The 14,190-nt window shown below is 31.9% G+C and overlaps 1 protein-coding gene across 2 annotated transcripts in view; it reads left to right on the top strand.

The window, feature by feature from the left end:
• Positions 1-970: 970 nt before the first annotated feature.
• Positions 971-14,190, top strand: part of LOC126773599 (CBP80/20-dependent translation initiation factor) — a 34,130-nt gene continuing 20,910 nt past the window's right edge. For both annotated transcript variants that reach the window (XM_050494576.1, XM_050494575.1), the window contains exons 1-2: positions 971-1,213; positions 10,611-10,684. The gene's annotated coding sequence lies outside the window, so the exon portion shown is untranslated. The remainder of the gene's footprint in view (positions 1,214-10,610; positions 10,685-14,190) is intronic.

Genomic DNA, 14,190 nt, shown 5'->3' with positions numbered 1-14,190 from the left:
GGAGACAAGGCCTTAGTCCAGTAATAATTTACTGGTGGTAGAGCTTTGTGCAAGCTCGTCTGGGTAGGTACCACCCACTGATCAGATATTCTACCGCAAAACAGCAGTACTTGGTATTGTTGTGTTCCGGTTTGAAGGGTGAGTCAGCCAGTGTAATTACAGGGACATAACATATTAGTTCCCAAGGTTGGTGGCGAATTGGTAATGTAAGCGATGGTTAACATTTCTTACAATGCCAATGTCTATGGGCGTTGGTGACCACTTACCATCAGGTGGCCCATATGCTCGTCCGCCTTGCTATTCTAAAAATAATAATAATAATAACATTAATCACACACGGCCATCTGATCCCAAACTAAGCAGATCTTATACTATGGAAACCAGACAACTGATATACTACTTATACTACTTTTCTTTTGTAAATACATACTTATATATATAATTACACACAGACTTAGGACAAACAAACATGTTCATGCACATAAATGTCTGTCCTGGGTGGGAATCGAACCCACAACCTTCGGCGTGAAAGGCAAGTATCTACCAACCACGCCAACCGGCTCAAAGTAGTCGGACATCATCACAGGCTGAACTGTATCATTACTATTATATACAATGAACAGTAATTGCATAATATGTTTAATTTGTCATGTATTTTAAATAGAGTTAAAACAAATACAATGAAATCATCTATTTTAATACCTACGTGGGTATTAAGATATTATATACCTACCCATCCTTTTTTCCTACAAGTCATTCGCATCATTCATCGATGTAATTATAAAACAACTAAAAATTATTATAAAGATATTTTGCACAATGAGTCAAATGCCACATTAAAATTTCCAAAGTAACTATGCCGTTTGAAACGCAGCGACCGTGCAATTTCACTGATGTAGAGCAAACATTGATTCACTGCTTCAATAGGCAGCGAAGTTTTTCAGTAGATAGCACTGACGTGAACCGCGAAGGTTTTTCTCGAACGAGCGGAGGAACCAACGCACATCTCGACACGGTGCTCACCGTGTCTTTGGATAGAGGAGCCATCCACCCAATGGGTGCGCGCGCGGCGCGTCAGTCGGCACACCGCCCGGGCGGGCGCCACACGACCGGAATCTGCGCAAGCGACAGGCGACGCGAACGAATATAATTTCAGTGAAATAATAACGCGAATCCGCCAACGACCATTGCAATACGCACGCGCAAGATTCTGGTAAGTAAACTAATTATGATATGATAACAAAGACCGTACACGCGACTTTTCGACCGGTTCTATATATAGTGCTGTGTATTTTCGGCCGCTGCACCGAGGGAGAGGTTATGCGTTTTACGCGTTTCCCGACTAGTAGTTTTTAACACGCGCAGATTTCTGGTCGCTGTGACCTATAATCCGGTGGGTAGGGGCGGGCACGATGGTCGATGAGATTTTATATTCAATATGAATTTCTTCCGTGCAAAATGAAAGTGAGCGCAGTGTTTGCGAAGTCGCTCCTCGAGCCGCGGATTACCGGTTAATTGGTTTAATACAAAATAGAATTTCTTGTGTGCTCTTCCGTCAACGATGGCCTAAATACCGATATTGTACAACATGGCACGTCCATATAACACATGTATTGACTAATGAATGGAGGTATTCATTTGTGGGTGTTGAATACTATTTCAACTTGTCTTATAGCCGTGACTTCCCTTTACTGATTACATTTCAAATTAATCGAATCAATAAATGCAATTTACTTTCTGAACTGCATATGTTTTTTTTTTGTAATAGAAATAAAATTAAATTTTTTTCAACATAAAAAATCCTCTTAATTTTAAAAAATAATGTTAGACCATGAAGTATTTTATTTAGTTTTAATAGTTGATACACAATAATATTTTTTCCTAAAAACTACTTGGAATAACTTTATAACATTACGTCATCCATCCAATAGGTACTTTACTTTGAAACCTAATTTACATTTCCATTACTAACTCTGACCTTGACTTAAACAAAACTATTTAAAAATTTGATGATTTTTGTTAAATTAACTTGTCTTCAATTTATTTAATTAAATAACATTTTTATTAGCGCGAATCTTTAAAAAAAATAAAAAAAATAAATAAAGTAAGGCACAATGTGCCTGGCACATGCACAGGCACATGCATAAAACTATATAAAATATGACCCATATTTATTTGTCATGTCATTATTAAGCCAACTTAGTCTTCGTTTGCTTAAATGAATGGCTATGAAACTGACCGGTTGGATGAACTTGAAAAATGAGGAGGCGCAGCGCCTTAAATTATAAAACCTTTCCAGGGTAACCTTTTTGACGTTACGAAACGGACGATCTACATTTGAGATTTTGAAGTTGACAGTCAGTGAGCCAGGAAATTGACATTTATATACCTGCATATATAGTTTATAACAAAAGTTTGCTAAAGCTACATAATTATTTTTATATAGGTATACTTACGTAATATTGTGTAGGTATTTAACATTTTTTTTGTATTATATATATATAAAAATATAAATACAAACACTGCTACGTAATACTTTAAATAGTTTATGTGTATAATTCAAATAGGCATTATTTTTTACTATTAAATATGAATGTGCGCTAGGTTTATTTCCAGATTCGAAACTTTTCCCTTTTTTTTCAATATATGACAATAAACCTGATCCTAAAATCTTATGACTAACATGTATCTATTAATTTTAATTGTATAACTATATAACCTGTCCTAAAAATACGATATTCATGTAGATACATTTGTATTACACACTTACAGAGAAACATAAAAAAAAATATTGTCATTATAGTCTGAAATGTATAAAAGAATACGATAATTAAAGTAAATGAGTCTTAGCTATAGAAATATGATTTATTTTTGGCTATGACTTTATGAGTAAACAATCTATTAAAATTTTATAGGTATTTATTATTTAATAACATCGGTTGTGTTCAACAATGTTCGAGTGTAGTTATCTTAGTTGCGTCTCAAATCAAATATTTGTCGATTTTCGTACCAAACAATACTTGATAATATTAATAAGTATATTTATGATAACTTAATTCCGTAAAATAAAGAAGTAACTACACTTTTCAATCAGTCGTCAAAGTTAGGAAACTCTTGTGTTGGTTAGGTAACAAATGATACCTAGCGAGCGGCTACAGGCCATTGAACGAGGTCACTCACCCCTGAAGCAGAGGCAGCCAGCAAAATAAATTACTGTAATCATTCGTAACATTTGGTAACTATTTTTTTTTTGGTACGATACAATGAAGCCTTTCCTGAGTGATACGATCGTAGTGTATCGTAGTTTTTATCTTGTTAACCGTATTTGTTATAATGTTAATGGCTACTTACAATTACGTATATGTCTTAAAAATAGTAACTGTCTATGAATTAGTTTGTGTATTAATATCTATGTTATAATAGAAAAAAGTTTTAGTTTCAAAAAAAATCAAGACATAAATGCATTTATAATTCAAATTAGTTTTGGATTTGATTTATTATGATAACTTATTATAGTACATTTCTTTTTACCAAAAATGTTATAGTTCATGCATCAAAAAACACATTCATGAACAATATAACGAAAGATAATATATAATATTAAAATAAATAAATTGTAGAAGTTTTTATTTCGCGAAATACAATGATTATTTTAGAATTTAGACATCCTGATATTTAGTTTATCTATTTACTCTATTGATGAATATGGTAATACTAAGCATTAAGCGCATTAAATATTGATTATAAATGAATTTTGCATGGAAACAATAATAAATTAAGTTTTTAATAATATTATAAATAATAATTCTTGATGGCTTTCGACAACACGACGAGCAGATTTATTAACAACATTTATATAACACAGATGAATGATTTGAGGAAATCTGATTGAATAACCAAATGATTTCTTAATGTGTAGTCAACTACTCGTTATTTCAGTGAAAATGCATTTATAAAAAGATTATAAACATTAAATTGTGTAAAAATTGTATGAAAGTACTCTTTATGACACGAATAATGGATACAGGTTTGTCTATCATTTGTTTTATAGATACTGACTGAAAGCAATATTGATTCGAGGTTAAAACTAAAAATGCCATAGTATTAGATCCCTTAAAATATGGCATGAAATCTGACTACAAAAACAGGACAGTTGTTACAGTTAAATTACTTGGACATTGGATTAATAGTGCACAATTTTTTTTATAAAATATAGAAATTGTCCTATTGCCGGAACTGGTGATAGAAGGGCCGATTCATTTTCGTAAGGAAATTGCATTTCAATGGGAAAATGCTGCTAGCATTCTTTTTGAGTTAGCCTGAGTAGCGTGTACACAGTACTGTAATGTTAATATTATAATTTATTATATACATATAAATGTTATATTGTACACTTTGGCTTCCTACTTAATAAATAAATAAGTTATGATTAATAGCTGTAGCTTAAATTGAATAAATTTTGATTTTGATTCGTATATATGTACATGAATTTCATAAGAAAAACCCAAACCAAGACTCAAATACCATTTTACTAATTGCAAAGATCTCGATCTTCAATCAGTCAGCTTTAAATTGATAGCACTTTGACATTTCATATTCAGTCTACACTCGCGCAAATGTAACACCGAGGATGAAATAAATGGTTCGTGTTCGCTTAGTAAAATATATCCGACGCTCTTTTCGAGAAAAATAGCGGAGTGAGCGTAATTTAAATCTAATGATAAAAAGCCGCACAATGCAAATGTAGAATCGCTTACCAAGCGAAGGTTCCGTTAGTGTTCCGATACAAAAAATAGGGATGCAGTTCTTATATGTAGACGTCATTGATTTCACATTTTGTATTTGATTGCAAATATTTTACATTTTTTTTTATTTGCATACTTAATATTAAAGCCCATAAATTTATGAAACAGTATTTCTATTTTAGTTCATATTGTATTCTCCTCACGTCGGATATACGTTACTGGCCTAGATTTTCCAAAGCCGTTTATAATGTTATAGAAAGTATAATAATAACTTGTGTTTAAATAAATATAATAATAATCTTATACTTATATAAAATTTACAGCATGCTTTTGACCGAATTTTATGCACGAATCCATCTTCTAATTAAGTTGAAATTATATATGTTTTTTTTCCTTACGTAAAGTTATGAATTATTACTGTCAAAAACTGAGTGGCTTTTTTTGTATTTTCTTTTAATTGCGTCCAATTTTTTATATAACAAAGACACAGGCAGGAGGCGATCATTCATATCCAATGTATTCTGTTATTTATGATCTCATTAATTGTATAAAATAACATTGTTTTGCGCACAAACGTTACTTTACTTTTTTTTTAAATAAGCATCAGAGGCAATTTGAAAGCTTTCTGAGGTTTCTCATCAAAGTACAATAGGTAGCGCGCTATCGTATCGGATATTTTGTTATAAAAAAATGAAAGCGGCGTTGCAGCGCATGCCTCACATTACTTACATACAAACATTTTAATTAGTATTAGAGTTATTTTAAACAAGAAAATAAACTGTAAATCTGCAGACTAAAAACGACTATTTTACCTTATTGGGTGTAATTTTTAATTGAATTATGATAGTATAGACTTTACACGAGCACTAAAATATTAATAACTTATATATACAAAATTACAAATAATTGTTACGATATATAAATACTATGATTGGTGTAGTTGCTGTCTGGAGATGGTTTCTCGTACATCCCACCATAACGTAAATCCTTTATGATATTTTAGGTGTCTGTATATTCGTCAAATTTTTTTATTATGCCGTTTCAATGTCAAGTAATTAAACAGTAATTAGATACTTTGAAAATAGTATGATACTGGTGGTAGGGCTTTGTGCAAATTCGTCTGGGTAGGTACCACCCACTCATCAGATATTCTACCGCAAAATAGCGGTACTTCGAATACCAAGTCCCACCACAGTGAGTGAGCCAGTCAATTACAGGCATAAGGGACATAACATCTTAGTTCCCAAGGTTGGTGGCGTATTGGCGTTGTAAGTGATGGTTAACATTTCTTACAATGCAAATGTCTATGGGCGTTGGTGACCACTTACCATCAGGTGGCACATATGCTCGTCCGTCTGCTTATTGCATAAAATAAAAAAATAAAACTGAAAATATGATGATTTTTTCAAATTCATATTTAGGTATAGTTAGGTTGGTGTGATTTTTAGTAGTTCACTGGTGTGCTATTTAATACAGTTGCAATAACAATAATTGTTTCAATGGAATATACTCATACAATATTGTTTTTTGTTACGTAAAATGTTTCATTATATAGATTATTGCAAAAAATCCTATAACCAACTGGAAATTGTCCTAATAGAAGAAAGATTTAAATATATATATACGGATAAAACGTAAGTATTCGCACAGTTAAAATAACATACTTAAAAAGTTTATTACGTGTATTTGGGCCACGAAACGGGTGTACGTACAACGTACGCTGAGTAACTTTCATCACGGATGAATTGTATAGGAATGCCTAGAGAACAAAAATATAAAGGAATATATTCATATTAATGATAAAAATATCTAAATAGTAACTACTAAAACCAATCTGTCATAATTTTATTCGTTTTTATTGCGTTATATCAATCTACGTAGGTAGCAAAAAGGTGTGAAGCTGCCACAAGGCGGCCATGATGCTGTATGCATTTGCAAAATTATTCAATTCATATTGTGTTAATTTAACATTCACTGCATAACTTTTCATCTAACCTAAGACCTTGAAATCGCATTATTATGTTTAAAATAAATTGATTTAAAGACTATAATCCCAACCACTGGATTGAATGTGATCAGTATAAAGTTGCTTTTTACGTGCAAACAATGAGTCATTTCCTTGCTTTGTAGATTATGTTGTATGAATTAATCTTGTCGTTTAACATAGAAGATAAATCAAAAGTAAATATTGATGGGCAATAATATTATAAGATATTTATATTGCTTGTATTATTTTAATAAAAAAATAATGTTTCTTTGTCCTCTTTGGGTTATTAAACCATTTATGTTTCGTATTTATTTACAATATATATATTACTTCTCACAATAGTAACTTTCCTTACGTTTTAAACGTATGTACATGAAAATTGCTTTTTGAATTAATATTATACCTATATAATAGCTGCATTAGGTATTTTCTGAATGAAATAAAATCTTAGGACTTAAAAGTCGACCTTTGATAGATAGGTAATATTTATGTATCACAATTAAAAAGAAGTTATTTTAGTAATCTTTTTATTTCAACAGATAAAGATTATATTTTTATTATACGTATCATAAATACTAGAATGAAGAATTTTTCTTTGCAATCTGTAATCTTCTAGAGGAAGTCACTTTCTATCCGTTGAAAACGCCGGATAGAAAACAGTCATTATAATGTTGTGTAGATTTATAACAATAATTCAATAAGAAGATTATTTTTAACTCTACTTAACTAATAAAGGTATCAGATGTAAAAAAAAGATAACTTTTTATCTCGATTAGTATGGGAGGATGTCAAATTATCGATCGCATAAATCGATTTTAAATCGATTAATTATCGATTACCAACAAAACAAAGACAGTTGTGGAACGTGCTCAGTGACCTAGAACCCGAGTCTCATTATGTGGTGTGTACACAGTTGCTTAAAAATGGTCGCAAGATTGCAATTTATGTATGCAATTTTGGACTTTATTTTAATTGAATACAGTGCTAATTATTCTGATATTTTATAGATAGAACAACTATTTTTATAAAGCGTATGTACGTATGTGTCAGACGACAGTTAGTAAACACGGTGATGTCATGCGGCACCGCCTACAATGTTGGAAGTTTTGAAATTTGTATAAAGACGTAATGTTCGACTGCTTCGACCTTATATGTGCAATGAATTATGAGGAAATTTCTATTATTTGTGTATTTATACCTAACGGCAAATATGAATTTATTATTATACATAAAATAATGACGTCCTGACCGATTTTGGTCACTGCGGCCATTCTCGGCGAAGACTAGGAAACTGCGTAGGAGATATTACAGATACTCCCTCACTCACATAATCCGGTGGGATGATTAACTGGATTTGAATTGAAAATTTCAGGCGCAATGGCTTTGGGTGTCCTTCGCGGGAGGGGAGTGCTAACTTTAAAACTCCGAGCTTAGAATGACGTGTGTCATTGTGCACTGAAAGAAATATTAACATTTTCTTACATCCAACCAATGTGATAACAACCTTGGGAACTAGATGTTTTGTCCCTAGTGCCTGTAGTTACGCAGGGTCACTCACTCTCCAAACCAGAACACAGCAATACTAAGTATTGCTAAATACGAAGGTTGACGGTAGAATATGCGAATAAGTGGGTGGGCTGTCCAAGCGGATCTACAAAGCTATGCCTAAATAAAGTTATTTACAACCTCAATGTATTTTTCTTAGGCGAACTTAGGGTTTTACCCCGAGACCTAGAGATCTAAGCATTTATGAACTTGCCGGTTTTGTTCACAACCGTTATTATTATTATTATTTGTCTTAGCCGTAATTTTTGAAGACCTGTCCAAAGTAGGAGGCCCAGATTCGATTTGTTGGTGTAATGCGGTCCATGGAATTGTACGAAATTCTCATATAGGAGGACGTTCTCACAGGCCATAAATGTAATAAAGCCCAGTTTTGGAGACAAAGGGTAATAACGGTGAGAGCAATACGAGACCACTATTTTTAAGATAGTCATCACAGTGTACGATACCTCGGAGCCGAAGTAAGATACTTTCAATAGCTCGCTATGATCTGCACACCTCTATACTACCATTATTTCGCGATGCCCATGCGATCACGTGACGGGTAGGGTATTGCTGGTTCTTAGGGAATAGTGTAGCGCTCAATTAAGAGTACTTCCTTCTACCGAAAGCGAGGAATGCATAAAGACATTATTAATTGTGGCCTTTCAAATACATGTCGACCAATTTTGGTTATTAAAATTACAATTTTTTTTAAATTTTATTTATTAATTATTATTTTTTAAATTACTTATTTCTTAATATGTATAAAACCTTGTTAATAACATTTAATTATTTTTAACGTTTGCCACATGAATAATAAAAAAGAATGTAAATAATACGATTAAAAAGTTTGTTTGATCGTATTATTTTTTTATCAGTTTTATACATTCCGATAAATATTTCCCATAAATTGCGTATTTTATATGCAGTGTGTGCTTATCCAGAAACAGGATATTTCTATGTTATATTTCACTGCGATCGGTTCAGTGGTTTACTCGCGATAACCTAGCAAACAAACAGACATACAGTCTTACTTGATAATTATAATAATATAGATGGTGTGTTAACATATAATTATACTTTTAAATTATGTAATTATGCGTCATCTATCTTGCTAGCGTCCTCTTTTGTTGCGATTTTCACGATCGATGCTGGCAAGTAACACATTTCTTCAGGGAAAATGAAAAAGATAAAGTTTTGTTCGTTTTAAAAAGAAAACATTGTGTACGACATCCGTAACGTTCTTAATGTCAATTAATTAAACAATTCAAAACGTTAAGGTTTTATAGATGTACTTTGTATGTTTACGCTTTGTATTGACTGAAGTTGTATGTTAGAAAGTCTATTTAAACCTACTTCTAATTGTAGTATCGTTTTGAAATCTTGCAATTCCTTATGTAAATCGCATTAAAATATGTCAACTTTATACCATCGAGATAATCCAACGATTGATAATAAGGAGTATAGTTCTTACTAGTAAGCCCTCGAGTCTGAGACATGTCTTTGGAAGACGCTAAGCGCTAAACGTTTTTAATATTCGCATCACTTAATATGTTATAATTACTTATGTATATGTATAATGCATATATGTATAACCTTTAGTTAGTATAGTTATGCCGCTGACTGGATTCTTAAGACATGCGCATACTAATTGGATTTTCCTTATTTACACCGCTAGACTGTTAAACATATTATTTCTAATATACTTATATGTTAGCATAAAACTTGATACTTAGCTCTTTACATTAGTATTACTTAAAAGTATTGCTTTTGTTTCTAAACGAAATCATATTTATTAATATACTATTCAAAAATCCGTCAGATTCATCGTTTCTATATTGTTTTAACTTTTTTAGAGCTGTGTTTTTATTATATTTTTGTTATTTTACGATTCGGTTTTCAAGTAAAGATTTAATATAATTAAAAAGAAATATAATGTTTAATTGGTAGATATCAATGACCACACCATTAATTCAGCATTAAATTGGATTAACAACATTGTTTGCAAGTTTCAAATGTCCAGGAATATAGCGTCGCGTTACATTTCATAAGAATAATAATAACTACACATTAATAATATTAAAAACTGCTTACGTACTTCGGTAATTTAATGCCACAAAATACTTATAATACGTTTCTTGTTTGTCTTAAAAAAGCAGATTAAATGTGATGACTTCGAAAGTATGGGTATTAGTTTTACTGATTTTTGGAAAATTATCTAACAGTTATTGCAATAGTCCTAAGCAAAAAATGTATGACGTCATGCGTCTTGTTGGATTATATAGCTTCATAAATTGAATGACGTGTTAACGAGATGAAATTCGTTGTTGCAGTGAAACCAATACGAGTAAAGTGAACGAGTCTCAAGTGCAGAGAACGACGAGTGACAGCGCACAACGAGAGAGCGGTGAGTAGGCTTACCATCTACTTTTTATTTAATAGACTATACTTTTTTTTAATCTCGAACGCACTGATCAATCAACGTCATGCCTTCTCCATCCTATGTGACGTTGGAAAAAGGCGAAATAATCAGCGACACGACCGTATATCAAAAATTAAATATAATAAAAAAAATACATTTATTAGCGTTTGTTTTTGAATTTATTGTAAAATATTAGATTTTTAATCAATATATTATTTATTTTCTTAATACTAAACTTATATGTATATTATATATTTTAAATAATATATTTGAGTTTAACTACCAAGATATTTTTTTATTTTGCCCAATGTTCGATGTAAAGTGACTTATCTTTTAGAAAGAATTTACCGACGTATTTTCAGGATTATTTTTGCGCATCTTAACAACATACGTTATTAATTTTAAACTAATTTTATTCGCAAATGTATTATAAGTGATTAAGTTATTATATTGTTTCTTAACTCGTTCAATTTCAAATTGATAGTGTGGGCAGACTAGGGCCATTTTTTTATTCTAATCCGTTATGTTACTAGTTTGCCCACATTGTTTAACGAAGGTCAGACAATCTTCGCAATGAATGGTAATGATAATGTCCTTATGATCTTACTTACGGTACGGTCGACATTCTAAATAGTACTACTTAACTGTGCAGGTGATTAAGTGCACTAAAAATTGCACAAGTTTGTGCGCAAACATAGGTGCAATCTTGTAGTCCAGGGAAGGCAACCAGACATCAATAAAGAGAGAGCATGCGCGGTACCAATATCTTTATTTTTTACTGACTCACGAGATAGTAACTGGAAGTTGCCATAATGCTAGCTATGGAGCTAGCATTATGGCAACAAACCAGTAACATGGGTTATGAATGAATGAGATTTTTTTTAAAAACCCAACAACGATTATTGCTCAACCCGAGATATGACACTAAGAGTGTGGCCTTATAAGCTAGCTACGAGACCAAAAATGCATTTAAAGAGGCGTCAGAAATTGTAACAGTAAGATCAGTAAAGCTTATTCTGTGTGGCAAAGTTGACATTCACGCTCAGCTTGATCGAAAATGTTAAAACCGACTTAGTTGATACGCGATTTTGGTGCGTGTTCCCCTTTTAATGTTCTAATATTGTAGTCAATATCGCTTATCACGTCAGACGTCTCACGACCTATGTATATTTTGGCTCTCCCGTTTGTTATTACGGAAAACTTTCTGAGAAAGAAGTAATATAGATCTCCATTAACAATATTTGTAAGTTGTTTTAGTATTTAAGTAATGAGACTATAATTTCTAGGTCGAATTTATATGCTTATATTCTTAACGTTGCATGTGAGTGAAACGATTCTGACTGAAAAGGTTTCAATTCTATCACTATTCTATTCACAGAGGCACGTAATTTTTTTTAAATAAATTTTTCTATATTATGTCCTAAACATACAAAATTGACGTACATTTTTTAGTGTTCATTATAATGATAAGAATGATACAAAAATTACTGTGCTAATTGTGTACACAAAAAGTGGTTGAACATAAAAGTTTAATTTAATACTGCAACAGAAATTATGCAATGCCTATTCCTATAGCCTATTTCATTGACAAAAAGGATTCGAGTACAAAATTATTCCACTTGAATACTTATATACACTTTGAACAAGGAATTAGCCGACATTCAATCCGCCATTTTTTCACGAATCCTTAATGAATATCATAGATTATTTTAGATCTCGATGATGAAACGTCAATTCAAGGTCTAAGTTGTTTATTTATCATGTTCATTGAAATAGGATATAATCGTATATTATACAAATAATAATATTATAAATGCGAAATTATCTCTGCCTATTTGTTACGCCTTCGAGCCTAAGCCACTGAAACGATTTTGATAAAATTTGATATGAAACAATCTTCCATGGGGATCACCCCATGGAAGGAGTCTACCTTTTTTATAAGTAATGCTGATCCCCCAACATGTGGGTAAAAATGCGAGCAAAAACTAATTACTTATATTATTAAATTAATAAGGTTATCTTTAAAGAATAAATATGAATAATAAAATGATGGTTACATTAGCGGTGGCGGTGACTCACGGCGGACACAGACACCGGCACAAATTGCGCTTCTAACTGTAAGGTGGCCAGCTAGCATCGTCCGTGTATTCAAAGACATATTTATTAACAAGTGAGTGTCTACAACTCTATTCATTATTTACGTAAATATATATTAGGTAGGTATTGTCACTTATCAAATAAATCATCAATGTCATTATTAGTTTTTTTTTTTTTTGGACGATTTATTATTTATATTTAATTATATCCGTTTCATCTCGTTGAGGCTATTTATAAATTCTCTCTATTTGTATATCTTTGAAAGTATTGTTATTTTCTAGATTTTTACCTTTGGCTTTTGATTATAATTTATGGCTAGTAAATAAAATATCATTCCAAAAAAATAATCCACCAACTATATATATTAAGTACTTAACTCTGAAACGCCTTGTAACGGTTTTTCGTAAATTACTTAGTGACTTACTACTGCCTTACTTTTAAGGCTGTAAATCCCACGGTCTTGGATTTAAATCAAGGGTCGGGCCCATAAAAAGTATATGCGATTTTGACAGTTCAACTTTGACGTATACAGCAATGGCGAGATGGCCCAGTGGTTAGAACGCGTGAATCTTAACCGATGATCGTAGGTTCAAACCCGGGCAAGCACCACTGAATTTTCATGTGCTTAATTTGTGTTTATAATTCATCTCGTGCTTGACGGTGAAGGAAAACATCGTGAGGAAACCTGCATGTGCCTAATTTCATTGAAATTCTGCTACATGTGTATTTCACCAAACCGCATTGGAGCAGCGTGGTGGAATAAGCTCCAATACCTTCTACTCAAAAAGGAGAGGAAGCCTTAGCCCAGCAATGGGACATTCACAGGCTGTTCCTGGTATACAGCAAGCAAAACTGCGAATATATAATAATTAATGCGCGAATGATTTTCGAACGTATAGGATTTGACGTTCCATTGGGTTATGATATGGTTCCAGTGTGCTGGATTAAACAGAGCATTTGTGTACATACATTTGTACACATAATACCTTATCCATCGTCAACTTTTGCCTTCCTGAACAGTCGCTGTGGCCGAAATTGGTCAAAGTCATTGATTTTATTAGACATATATAGTCTCTTTCATCTCAACGTACTTTGTAACAAAGTTTATAATATAATAATCAAATAATACATTTCAATTCTTAATTTTTATGTAACATCAATATGTAAATTTTATCATATTATACTTTGATTGAAGTAGAATTTTAAATACTTTTGTATTTAAAATTCGACTTTAAAATATGGATGTTCGAAAATAATCTTGCCATGCAAAAAAATCGGCTTGCTACAGATAATTTATTTAAACCCGGTTACATGAAATAAACATTATATAGAGCTTAAGGCTCTATATAATGCTTAAACTTTACTGATTTAAAGAGATAAAATAATTTTAAAGT

The sequence above is a fragment of the Nymphalis io genome, chromosome 15, assembly GCF_905147045.1.
Source record: "Nymphalis io chromosome 15, ilAglIoxx1.1, whole genome shotgun sequence".
Taxonomy (NCBI): Eukaryota; Metazoa; Arthropoda; class Insecta; order Lepidoptera; family Nymphalidae; genus Nymphalis; species Nymphalis io.
This window is presented reverse-complemented; position numbering and strand designations above follow the sequence as displayed.